The sequence below is a fragment of the Oncorhynchus tshawytscha genome, linkage group LG17 (assembly GCF_018296145.1).
Source record: "Oncorhynchus tshawytscha isolate Ot180627B linkage group LG17, Otsh_v2.0, whole genome shotgun sequence".
Classification (NCBI taxonomy): Eukaryota; Metazoa; Chordata; class Actinopteri; order Salmoniformes; family Salmonidae; genus Oncorhynchus; species Oncorhynchus tshawytscha.
Window position 1 is genome coordinate 17,159,449 of NC_056445.1, and position 12,500 is coordinate 17,171,948.

At 51.2% G+C, this 12,500-nt stretch overlaps 1 protein-coding gene across 3 annotated transcripts in view; it reads left to right on the top strand.

Annotated features, from left to right (window-relative positions):
- LOC112216943 (USP6 N-terminal-like protein) overlaps positions 1-12,500 on the top strand; it is a 140,670-nt gene that overhangs the window by 69,656 nt on the left and 58,514 nt on the right. The window contains exon 1 of one of the 3 annotated variants that reach the window (XM_042300297.1): positions 12,131-12,500. This exon is cut by the window's right edge and continues 1,199 nt beyond it. The exons of the other annotated variants lie outside the window; for them this stretch is intronic. The gene's annotated coding sequence lies outside the window, so the exon portion shown is untranslated. Of the gene's footprint in view, positions 1-12,130 lie in introns of those variants that run through there. 3 annotated transcript variants of the gene reach the window in all.

A 12,500-nucleotide genomic window follows, 5' to 3' on the forward strand; every position in this document is an offset into this window, starting at 1 on the left:
TATTGGAGTTACTACTGTCTAGCAGCAAACCGACAGCGATCAAAGAGCTGTATTCATGTTGGACTGCTAAAATTGGAGACGTCTCTTGACTGATTTCAGTGAGTGAAAATGAGCCTGTGCAAACCTCTACTCTCTTTTCCCTCTTACTCTATCAGTCTATTTGCCATTTCTTATTTAGTTTTCTCCTACCTTGCTCGCTCTTTCTCCCCATTTCTCATTCTCAATTTTCTCCCTTTCATTCCTCCCTCGTCTCTTGACCTCTGGAGTGTGTTCCATCTTGAGTGTCCTCAATCGAAAACCACCCAAAACCCACACTGACAGTTCCTTCTAGCCTTTGCTGATTCATAGATTGAGGACTGTTGACAGACTGAACTCTATCTTCCTCCTAGATTGAAGAGGTGATGTTTCCCCAGCTTTGAAGGACTTATCTGTCATTTCCCAGTCAGGCAGGTGTTAACAGAGCGCCGTGGAGGGGCCATTGATTTGATGTGTGTATGACTGGCCCTCTTATGACCAGGGCTGAGGGGCTGTCGGAGAGGGGGGAGACTGTCAATATACTCCGTTGTGTCTCCTCCATCGACAGGAGATCAACCCATACTCCGCCGGGTCTTCCTCTCTTTACCTCTCTTGCTTTGCACGCCTTTGGTCAGTACAGATACACACACACACACACCACACACACACACACACACACACACACACACACACACACACCTTTATTTCCCTTGGTTATCTTAGTCAGAAAGGTTTATGTTGATCATATTAAGACAGCATATGACAGCACACAGGAACTGTAGAAGATGGGTACCAGCAAGACTAGATAATAAACGCTGAAAATCAAAATCAAATCAAATTTTATTTGTCACATACACATGGTTAGCAGATGTTAATGCGAGTGTAGCGAAATGCTTGTGCTTCTAGTTCCGACAATGCAGTAATAACGAACAAGTAATCTAACTAACAATTCCAAAAAACTACTGTCTTATACACAGTGTAAGGGGATAAAGAATATGTACATAAGGATATATGAATGAGTGATGGTACAGAGCAGCATAGGCAAGATACAGTAGATGATATCGAGTACAGTATATACATATGAGATGAGTATGTAAACCAAGTGGCATAGTTAAAGTGGCTAGTGATACATGTATTACATAAGGATGCAGTGGATGATATAGAGTACAGTATATACGTATGCATATGAGATGAATAATGTAGGGTAAGTAACATTATATAAGGTAGCATTGTTTAAAGTGGCTAGTGATATATTTACATCATTTCCCATCAATTCCCATTATTAAAGTGGCTGGAGTTGAGTCAGTGTCAGTGTGTTGGCAGCAGCCACTCAATGTTAGTGGTGGCTGTTTAACAGTCTGATGGCCTTGAGATAGAAGCTGTTTTTCAGTCTCTCGGTCCCAGCTTTGATGCACCTGTACTGACCTCGCCTTCTGGATGACAGCGGGGTGAACAGGCAGTGGCTCGGGTGGTTGATGTCCTTGATGATCTTTATGGCCTTCCTGTAGCATCGGGTGGTGTAGGTGTCCTGGAGGGCAGGTAGTTTGCCCCGGTGATGCGTTGTGCAGACCTCACTACCCTCTGGAGAGCCTTACGGTTGAGGGCAGAGCAGTTGCCGTACCAGGCGGTGATACAGCCCGCCAGGATGCTCTCGATTGTGCATCTGTAGAAGTTTGTGAGTGCTTTTGGTGACAAGCCGAATTTCTTCAGCCTCCTGAGGTTGAAGAGGCGCTGCTGCGCCTTCTTCACGATGCTGTCTGTGTGAGTGGACCAATTCAGTTTGTCTGTGATGTGTATGCCGAGGAACTTAAAACTTGCTACCCTCTCCACTACTGTTCCATCGATGTGGATGGGGGGGTGTTCCCTCTGCTGTTTCCTGAAGTCCACAATCATCTCCTTAGTTTTGTTGACGTTGAGTGTGAGGTTATTTTCCTGACACCACACTCCGAGGGCCCTCACCTCCTCCCTGTAGGCCGTCTCGTCGTTGTTGGTAATCAAGCCTACCACTGTTGTGTCGTCTGCAAACTTGATGATTGAGTTGGAGGCGTGCGTGGCCAGGCAGTCATGGGTGAACAGGGAGTACAGGAGAGGGCTCAGAACGCACCCTTGTGGGGCCCCAGTGTTGAGGATCAGCGGGGAGGAGATGTTGTTGCCTACCCTCACCACCTGGGGGCGGCCCGTCAGGAAGTCCAGTACCCAGTTGCACAGGGCGGGGTCGAGACCCAGGGTCTCAAGCTTGATGACGAGCTTGGAGGGTACTATGGTGTTGAATGCCGAGCTGTAGTCGATGAACAGCATTCTCACATAGGTATTCCTCTTGTCCAGATGGGTTAGGGCAGTGTGCAGTGTGGTTGAGATTGCATCGTCTGTGGACCTATTTGGGCGGTAAGCAAATTGGAGTGGGTCTAGGGTGTCAGGTAGGGTGGAGGTGATATGGTCCTTGACTAGTCTCTCAAAGCACTTCTTGATGACGGATGTGAGTGCTACGGGGCGGTAGTCGTTTAGCTCAGTTACCTTAGCTTTCTTGGGAACAGGAACAATGGTGGCCCTCTTGAAGCAAGTAGGAACAGCAGACTGGTATAGGGATTGATTGAATATGTCCGTAAACACACCGGCCAGCTGGTCTGCGCATGCTCTGAGGGCGCGGCTGGGGATGCCGTCTGGGCCTGCAGCCTTGCGAGGGTTAACACGTTTAAATGTCTTACTCACCTCGGCTGCAGTGAAGGAGAGACCGCATGTTTTCGTTGCAGGCCGTGTCAGTGGCACTGTATTGTCCTCAAAGCGGGCAAAAAAGTTATTTAGTCTGCCTGGGAGCAAGACATCCTGGTCCGTGACTGGGCTGGATTTCTTCCTGTAGTCCGTGATTGACTGTAGACCCTGCCACATGCCTCTTGTGTCTGAGCCGTTGAATTGAGATTCTACTTTGTCTCTGTACTGGCGCTTAGCTTGTTTGATAGCCTTGCGGAGGGAATAGCTGCACTGTTTGTATTCAGTCATGTTACCAGACACCTTGCCCTGATTAAAAGCAGTGGTTCGCGCTTTCAGTTTCACACGAATGCTGCCATCAATCCACGGTTTCTGGTTAGGGAATGTTTTAATCGTTGCTATGGGAACGACTTCTTCAACGCACGTTCTAATGAACTCGCACACCGAATCAGCGTATTCGTCAATGTTGTTGTCTGACGCAATACGAAACATCTCCCAGTCCACGTGATGGAAGCAGTCTTGGAGTGTGGAGTCAGCTTGGTCGGACCAGCGTTGGACAGACCTCAGCGTGGGAGCCTCTTGTTTTAGTTTCTGTCTGTAGGCAGGGATCAACAAAATGGAGTCGTGGTCAGCTTTTCGAAAGGGGGGCGGGGCAGGGCCTTATATGCATCGCGGAAGTTAGAGTAACAATGATCCAGGGTCTTTCCACCCCTGGTTGCGCAATCGATATGCTGATAAAATTTAGGGAGTCTTGTTTTCAGATTAGCCTTGTTAAAATCCCCAGCTACAATGAATGCAGCCTCCGGATAAATCGTTTCCAGTTTGCAGAGAGTTAAATAAAGTTTGTTCAGAGCCATCGATGTGTCTGCTTGGGGGGATATATACGGCTGTGATTATAATCGAAGAGCATTCCCTTGGTAGATAATGCGGTCTACATTTGATTGTGAGGAATTCTAAATCAGGTGAACAGAAGGATTTGAGTTCCTGTATGTTTCTTTCATCACACCATGTCACGTTGGCCATAAGGCATACGCCCCCGCCCGTCTTCTTACCAGAAAGATGTTTGTTTCTGTCGGCGCGATGCGTGGAGAAACCCGCTGGCTGCACCACTTCGGATAGCATCTCTCCAGTGAGCCATGTTTCCGTGAAGCAGAGAACGATACAGTCTCTGATGTCCCTCTGGAATGCTACCCTTGCTCGGATTTCATCAACCTTGTTGTCAAGAGACTGGACATTGGCAAGAAGAATGCTAGGGAGTGGTGCACGATGTGCCCGTCTCCGGAGTCTGACCAGAAGACCGCTTCGTTTCCCTCTTTTTCGGAGTCGTTTTTTGGGTCGCTGCATGGAATCCACTCCGTTGTCCTGTTTGTAAGGCAGAACACAGGATCCGTCGCGAAAAACATATTCTTGGTCGTACTGATGGTGAGTTGACGCTGATCTTATATTCAGTAGTTCTTCTCGACTGTATGTAATGAAACCTAAGATGACCTGGGGTACCAATGTAAGAATTAACACGTAAAAAAACAAAACACTGCATAGTTTCCTAGGAACGCGAAGCGAGGCGGCCATCTCTGTCGGCGCCGGAAGTACCGAAGTCCACTAGACTGTGTTGTATCGGTGTGTGTGTTTGTCCAGGGAACTTAGAGGTGGTGCTCTATCTCTGTGATGGGCCCCACACTCCTAGTATGTCAGGGTCACAGACAGATAGCAACAGCAGCATAGTGTTGGGGCGTAGCGACAGTGCACTATAGTGTTGGGGCGTAGCGACAGTGCACTATAGTGTTGGGGCGTAGCGACAGTGCACTATAGTGTTGGGCCGTAGCGACAGTGCTCTTAGTGTTGGGCCGTAGCGACAGTGCTCTTAGTGTTGGGCCGTAGCGACAGTGCACTGACAGTGCACTATAGTGTTGGGCCGTAGCGACAGTGCACTATAGTGTTGGGCGTAGCGACAGTGCACTATAGTGTTGGGCCGTAGCGACAGTGCACTATAGTGTTGGGCCGTAGCGACAGTGCTCTTAGTGTTGGGCCGTAGCGACAGTGCTCTTAGTGTTGGGCCGCTCTTAGTGTTAGCGACAGTGCTCTTAGTGTTAGTAGCGACAGTGCTCTTAGTGTTGGGCCGTAGCGACAGTGCACTATAGTGTTGGGCCGTAGCGACAGTGCACTATAGTGTTGACAGTGGCACGTAGCGACAGTGCACTATAGTGGGGCCGTAGCGACAGTGCTCTATAGTGTTGGGCCGTAGCGACAGTGCGCTATAGTATTGGGCCGTAGCGACAGTGCTCTATAGTGTTGGGCCGTAGCGACAGTGCACTATAGTGTTGGGCCGTAGCGACAGTGCACGATAGTGTTGGGCCGTAGCGACAGTGCACTTAGTGTTGGGCCGTAGCGACAGTGCACTATAGTGTTGGGCCGTAACGACAGTGCTCTTAGTGTTGGGCCGTAGCGACAGTGCACTGACAGTGCACTATAGTGTTTAGCGACAGTGCTCTTAGTGTTGGACCGTAGCGACAGTGCACTATAGTGTTGGGTGACTGTGCACTATAGTGTTGGGCCGTAGCAGTGACAGTGCACTATAGTGTGGGCCGTAGCGACAGTGCACTTAGTGCACTGACAGTGCACTATAGTGTTGGGCCGTAGCGACAGTGCTGACAGTGCACTATAGTGTTGGGCCGTAGCAGTGACAGTGCACTATAGTGTTGGGCCGTAGCGACAGTGCACTTAGTGTTTGCGACAGTGCTCTTAGTGTTGGGCCGTAGCGACAGTGCTCTTAGTGTTGGGCCGTAGGACAGTGCTCTTAGTGTGCTCTTAGTGCTCTTAGTGCCGTAGCGACAGTGCACTATAGTGTTGGGCCGTAGCGACAGTGCTCTATAGTGTTGGGCCGTAGCGACAGTGCTCTATAGTGTTGGGCCGTAGCGACAGTGCACAGAGCGACAGTGCACTATAGTGTTGGGCCGTAGCGACAGTGCGCTATAGTGTTGGGCCGTAGCGACAGTGCTCTATAGTGCGCTATAGGGCCGTAGCGACAGTGCTCTATAGTGTTGGGCCGTAGCGACAGTGCACTATAGTGTTGGGCCGTAGCGACAGTGCACTATAGTGTTGGGCCGTAGCGACAGTGCACTATAGTGTTGGGCCGTAGCGACAGTGCACTATAGTGTTGGGCGTAGCGACAGTGCACTATAGTGTTGGGCCGTAGCGACAGTGCTCTTAGTGACACTGCACTATAGTGGGCCGTAGCGACAGTGCTCTATAGTATTGGGCCGTAGCGACAGTGCATTATAGTGTTGGGCCGTAGCGACAGTGCATTATAGTGTTGGGCCGTAGCGACAGTGCACTATAGTGTTGGGGCGTAGCGACAGTGCACTATAGTGTTGGGCCGTAGCGACAGTGCACTATAGTGTTGGGCCGTAGCGACAGTGCTCTATAGTATTGGGCCGTAGCGACAGTGCGCTATAGTATTGGGCCGTAGCGACAGTGCTCTATAGTATTGGGCCGTAGCGACAGTGCTCTTAGTGTTGGGCCGTAGCAACAGTGCACTTAGTGTTGGGCCGTAGCGACAGTGCTGTATAGTATTGGGCCGTAGCGACAGTGCTCTATAGTGTTGGGCCGTAGCGACAGTGCACTATAGTGTTGTAGCGACAGTGCACTATAGTGTTGGGCCGTAGCGACAGTGCACTATAGTGTTGGGCCGTAGCGACAGTGCACTATAGTGTTGGGCCGTAGCGACAGTGCACTATAGTGTTGGGCCGTAGCGACAGTGCACTATAGGGTTGGGCCGTAGCGACAGTGCTCTTAGTGTTGGGCCGTAGCGACAGTGCACTATAGTGTTGGGCCGTAGCTACAGTGCTCTATAGTATTGTTGACAGTGCTCTATAGTGTTGAGTGTAGCGACAGTGCTCTATAGTGTTGGGCCGTAGCGACAGTGCACTATAGTGTTGGGACATAGCAACAGTGCACTATAGTGTTGGGGCGTAGCAACAGTGTTGAGGCGTGACAGTGCATTATAGTGTTGGGCCGTAGCGACAGTGCATTATAGTGTTGGGCCGTAGCGACAGTGCATTATAGTGTTGGGCCGTAGCGACAGTGCACTATAGTGTTGGGGGTAGCAACAGTGTTGAGGCGTAGCGACAGTGCATTATAGTGTTGGGGCGTAGCGACAGTGCTCTATAGTGTTGGGGCGTAGCGACAGTGCTCTATAGTGTTGGGCGTAGCGACAGTGCTCTATAGTGTTGAGGCGTAGCGACAGTGCACTATAGTGTTGGGCGTAGCGACAGAGCTCTATAGTATTGGGCCGTAGCGACAGTGCGCTATAGTATTGGGCCGTAGCGACAGTGCTCTATAGTGTTGGGCCGTAGCGACAGTGCACTATAGTGTTGGGCCGTAGCGACAGTGCACTATAGTGTTGGGCCGTAGCGACAGTGCACTTAGTGTTGGGCCGTAGCGACAGTGCACTATAGTGTTGGGCCGTAGCGACAGTGCTCTTAGTGTTGGGCCATAGCGACAGTGCACTGACAGTGCACTATAGTGTTGGGCCGTAGCGACAGTGCACTATAGTGTTGGGCCGTAGCGACAGTGCACTATAGTGTTGGTAGCGACAGTGCACTATAGTGTTGGGCCGTAGCGACAGTGCTCTTAGTGTTGGGCCGTAGCGACAGTGCTCTTAGTGTTGGGCCGTAGCGACAGTGCTCTTAGTGTTGGGCCGTAGCGACAGTGCACTATAGTGTTGGGCCGTAGCTACAGTGCACTATAGTGTTGGGCCGTAGCGACAGTGCACTATAGTGTTGGGCCGTAGCGACAGAGCTCTATAGTATTGGGCCGTAGCGACAGTGCGCTATAGTATTCTAGCGACAGTGCTCTATAGTGTTGGGCCGTAGCGACAGTGCACTATAGTGTTGGGCCGTAGCGACAGTGCACTATAGTGTTGGGCCGTAGCGACAGTGCACTATAGTGTTGGGCCGTAGCGACAGTGCTCTTAGTGTTGGGCCGTAGCGACAGTGCACTATAGTGTTGGGCCGTAACGACAGTGCTCTTAGTGTTGGGCCGTAGCGACAGTGCACTGACAGTGCACTATAGTGTTGGGGGCGACAGTGCTCTTAGTGTTGGGCCGTAGCGACAGTGCACTATAGTGTTGGGCCGTAGCGACTGTGCACTATAGTGTTGGGCCGTAGCGACAGTGCTCTTAGTGTTGGGCCGTAGCGACAGTGCACTATAGTGTTGGGCCGTAGCGACAGTGCTCTTAGTGTTGGGCCGTAGCGACAGTGCACTGACAGTGCACTATAGTGTTGGGCCGTAGCGACAGTGCACTATAGTGTTGGGCCGTAGCGACAGTGCACTATAGTGTTGGGCCGTAGCGACAGTGCACTATAGTGTTGGGCCGTAGCGACAGTGCTCTTAGTGTTGGGCCGTAGCGACAGTGCTCTTAGTGTTGGGCCGTAGCGACAGTGCTCTTAGTGTTGGGCCGTAGCGACAGTGCTCTTAGTGTTGGGCCGTAGCGACAGTGCACTATATTGTTGGGCCGTAGCGACAGTGCTCTATAGTGTTGGGCCGTAGCGACAGTGCTCTATAGTGTTGGGCCGTAGCGACAGTGCACTATAGTGTTGGGCCGTAGCGACAGTGCACTATAGTGTTGGGCCGTAGCGACAGTGCGCTATAGTATTGGGCCGTAGCGACAGTGCTCTATAGTGTTGGGCCGTAGCGACAGTGCTCTATAGTGTTGGGCCGTAGCGACAGTGCACTATAGTGTTGGGCCAAAGCGACAGTGCACTATAGTGTTGGGCCGTAGCGACAGTGCACTATAGTGTTGGGCCGTAGCGACAGTGCACTATAGTGTTGGGCGTAGCAACAGTGCACTATAGTGTTGGGCCGTAGCGACAGTGCTCTTAGTGTTGGGCCGTAGCGACACTGCACTATAGTGTTGGGCCGTAGCGACAGTGCTCTATAGTATTGGGCCGTAGCGACAGTGCATTATAGTGACAGTGCATTATAGTGTTGGGCCGTAGCGACAGTGCACTATAGTGTTGGGCGTAGCGACAGTGCACTATAGTAGCGACAGTGCACTATAGTGTTGGGCCGTAGCGACAGTGCACTATAGTGTTGGGCCGTAGCGACAGTGCACTATAGTGTTGGGCCGTAGCGACAGTGCACTATAGTGTTGGGCCGTAGCGACAGTGCACTATAGTGTTGGGCCGTAGCGACAGTGCACTATAGTGTTGGGCCGTAGCGACAGTGCACTATAGTGTTGGGCCGTAGCGACAGTGCTCTTAGTGTTGGGCCGTAGCGACAGTGCACTATAGTGTTGGGCCGTAGCGACAGTGCTCTTAGTGTTGGGGGCGACAGTGCACTGACAGTGCACTATAGTGTTGGGCCGTAGCGACAGTGCACTATAGTGTTGGGTAGCGACAGTGCACTATAGTGTTGGGCCGTAGCGACAGTGCACTATAGTGTTGGGCCGTAGCGACAGTGCTCTTAGTGTTGGGCCGAGCGACAGTGCACTGACAGTGCACTATAGTGTTGGGCCAGCGACAGTGCACTATAGTGTTGGGCCGTAGCGACAGTGCACTATAGTGTTGGGCCGTAGCGACAGTGCTCTATAGTGTTGGGCCGTAGCGACAGTGCTCTATAGTATTGGGCCGTAGCGACAGTGCGCTATAGTATTGGGCCGTAGCGACAGTGCTCTATAGTATTGGGCCGTAGCGACAGTGCTCTTAGTGTTGGGCCGTAGCGACAGTGCACTTAGTGTTGGGCCGTAGCGACAGTGCTGTATAGTATTGGGCCGTAGCGACAGTGCTCTATAGTGTTGGGCCGTAGCGACAGTGCACTATAGTGTTGGGCCGTAGCGACAGTGCACTATAGTGTTGTAGCGACAGTGCACTATAGTGTTGGGCCGTAGCGACAGTGCACTATAGTGTTGGGCCGTAGCGACAGTGCACTATAGGGTTGGGCCGTAGCGACAGTGCTCTTAGTAGCGACAGTGCACTATAGTGTTGGGCCGTAGCTACAGTGCTCTATAGTATTGGGCCATAGCGACAGTGCTCTATAGTGTTGAGTGTAGCGACAGTGCTCTATAGTGTTGGGCCGTAGCGACAGTGCACTATAGTGTTGGGACATAGCAACAGTGCACTATAGTGTTGGGGCGTAGCAACAGTGTTGAGGCGTAACGACAGTGCATTATAGTGTTGGGCCGTAGCGACAGTGCATTATAGTGTTGGGCCGTAGCGACAGTGCATTATAGTGTTGGGGCGTAGCGACAGTGCATTATAGTGTTGGGGCGTAGCGACAGTGCACTATAGTGTTGGGGCGTAGCAACAGTGTTGAGGCGTAGCGACAGTGCATTATAGTGTTGGGGCGTAGCGACAGTGCTCTATAGTGTTGGGCGTAGCGACAGTGCTCTATAGTGTTGGGGCGTAGCGACAGTGCTCTATAGTGTTGAGGCGTAGCGACAGTGCATTATAGTGTTGGGCCGTAGCGACAGTGCTCTATAGTGTTGGGCCGTAGCGACAGTGCTCTATAGTGTTGGGCCGTAGCGACAGTGCACTATAGTGTTGGGACATAGCAACAGTGCACTATAGTGTTGGGCGTAGCAACAGTGTTGAGGCGTAACGACAGTGCATTATAGTGTTGGGCCGTAGCGACAGTGCATTATAGTGTTGGGCCGTAGCGACAGTGCATTATAGTGTTGGGCGTAGCGACAGTGCATTATAGTGTTGGGCCGTAGCGACAGTGCATTATAGTGTTGGGCCGTAGCGACAGTGCATTATAGTGTTGGGCGTAGCGACAGTGCATTATAGTGTTGGGGCGTAGCGACAGTGCTCTATAGTGTTGGGGCGTAGCGACAGTGCTCTATAGTGTTGGGGCGTAGCGACAGTGCTCTATAGTGTTGGGGCGTAGCAACAGTGTTGAGGCGTAGCGACAGTGCATTATAGTGTTGGGGGCGTAGCGACAGTGCTCTATAGTGTTGGGGCGTAGCGACAGTGCTCTATAGTGTTGGGGCGTAGCGACAGTGCTCTATAGTGTTGAGGCGTAGCGACAGTGCACTATAGTGTTGGGGCGTAGCAACAGTGTTGAGGCGTAGCGACAGTGCATTATAGTGTTGGGCCGTAGCGACAGTGCATTATAGTGTTGGGCCGTAGCGACCCCACTGTCGCTACGGCCCAACACTATAGAGCACTGTCGCTACGGCCCAGTTAAAGAAGTGTGTGTGTCTTTGTGGGGAAATGTCATTAGGATAAAGAATGACACTGGCTGCCCCATTACAGCTTGCAATGCAGACTGCACACTGTCCTTGGGTTGAGGGTGTGTGTACATGTGTGTCTGCATGCAGGTTCCCACCTTTGTGCATGTATGAGTCATCTCTTTGCAAGGTCAATAAAATGTGTCAATGATGTATGATCTTCTGTAACTGAATGGCATCACCTTATATTGCCATGGTTTTCTCATGCAGAGGGTGAAAAGCATTCATACTGGAGAAATTCATTTCTGGAGAATACATAACAGGAAAGAAAGGAGTTGTACGTCTGATGCAGTGAAAATAATTTAAAAACATTGAATAATGAAGTAAGCCTTATGCGACATCATTACATGTTTGTTTGCCTGAATTGGCAGGTTTAACGCACCAGACATGCTTCTGGGAGAGCACCATGGTTATCTTCTGATTAACCATTATAAACAGAAAGATGAGTGCAGGAAATTAGTGGAGGTAGACAGAGGGGAAGATATCGAGAGTGTTATGGAGAGAGGGAGTCAAAGGCAGAGATGGAGGGAGAGGGAGAGACGAGGGGGAGACATGGGGAGAGACACCGAGACGGAGAGAGACTCAGACACACACAGAGAGAGACAACTACTGATGATCACATACAGCCGGTTTTTAGTTCCTGTATTTTCCCATTCTGTTCATGTACCAGGCTTCAGAGTGACGGTGGAGCAGGGCGTCGTTACTAAGCGGGGAGCAACGGAGAAGGAGAGGGGGAGAAAAACAGAGGGAGGGAGGGAGGGAGAGGAGAGATTGAGGCAGAGGGGGGAGAGCGAGGCTGTCCGTGAATGAGGATGTACTCCCATTAAATCAATTTGGAAGGAGAGATTGAGGGTGGAAACAAGAGAGGAACAGCGAGATGGGGAGAGAGCAGTGCACAGGGAGAGAGGGAGAAGTGAGAGAGTAATAAACAGGACGAGAGAACAATGAGAGTTGGGTGGACTGACTGCCTTACCCCAGTGAGCTAGCTAGCTGTGGATGTGAGTAGAGTGGCGTGTCTTTGGAGCAGGGATACTGCTGCTATTGATCCAAACCACCTTCCTCTGTTCTGCCAGCCAGGTGAACTCCTACAGTACAGCTCTCTGAACAGAGAGGGAGAGCAACAGAGAGAGATCTGACAGTCTCCTTCCTGTGTTCCTGAGAGCTGGGTGCGTGTTCAACTCTATTGCCTCTGCCGAACAAGATAAGTGTGTGTTCTGTGTGTGGGAGCACCCACAGGGGAAAAAGAACACACCCTCTCTCTCCGCTGAACCTGAGAGTCTCAGAAGAGCAGCTAACGGCAGCTAACAAACCAACGACCTCCAGCTCCCAGCCGTCGGGTTGAGATGACATTGTGTGTGATAGCGGTGGTCTGGGTATTAATGGATCTGTGAGAGCGGTGGTCTGGTATTGCTGGACCTGTGAGAGCGGTGGTCTGGGTATTAATGGACCTGTGAGAGCGGTGGTCTGGGTATTAATGGACCTGTGAGAGCGGTGGTCTGGTATTGCTGGACCTGTGAGAGCGGTGGTCTGGTATTGCTGGACCTGTGAGAGC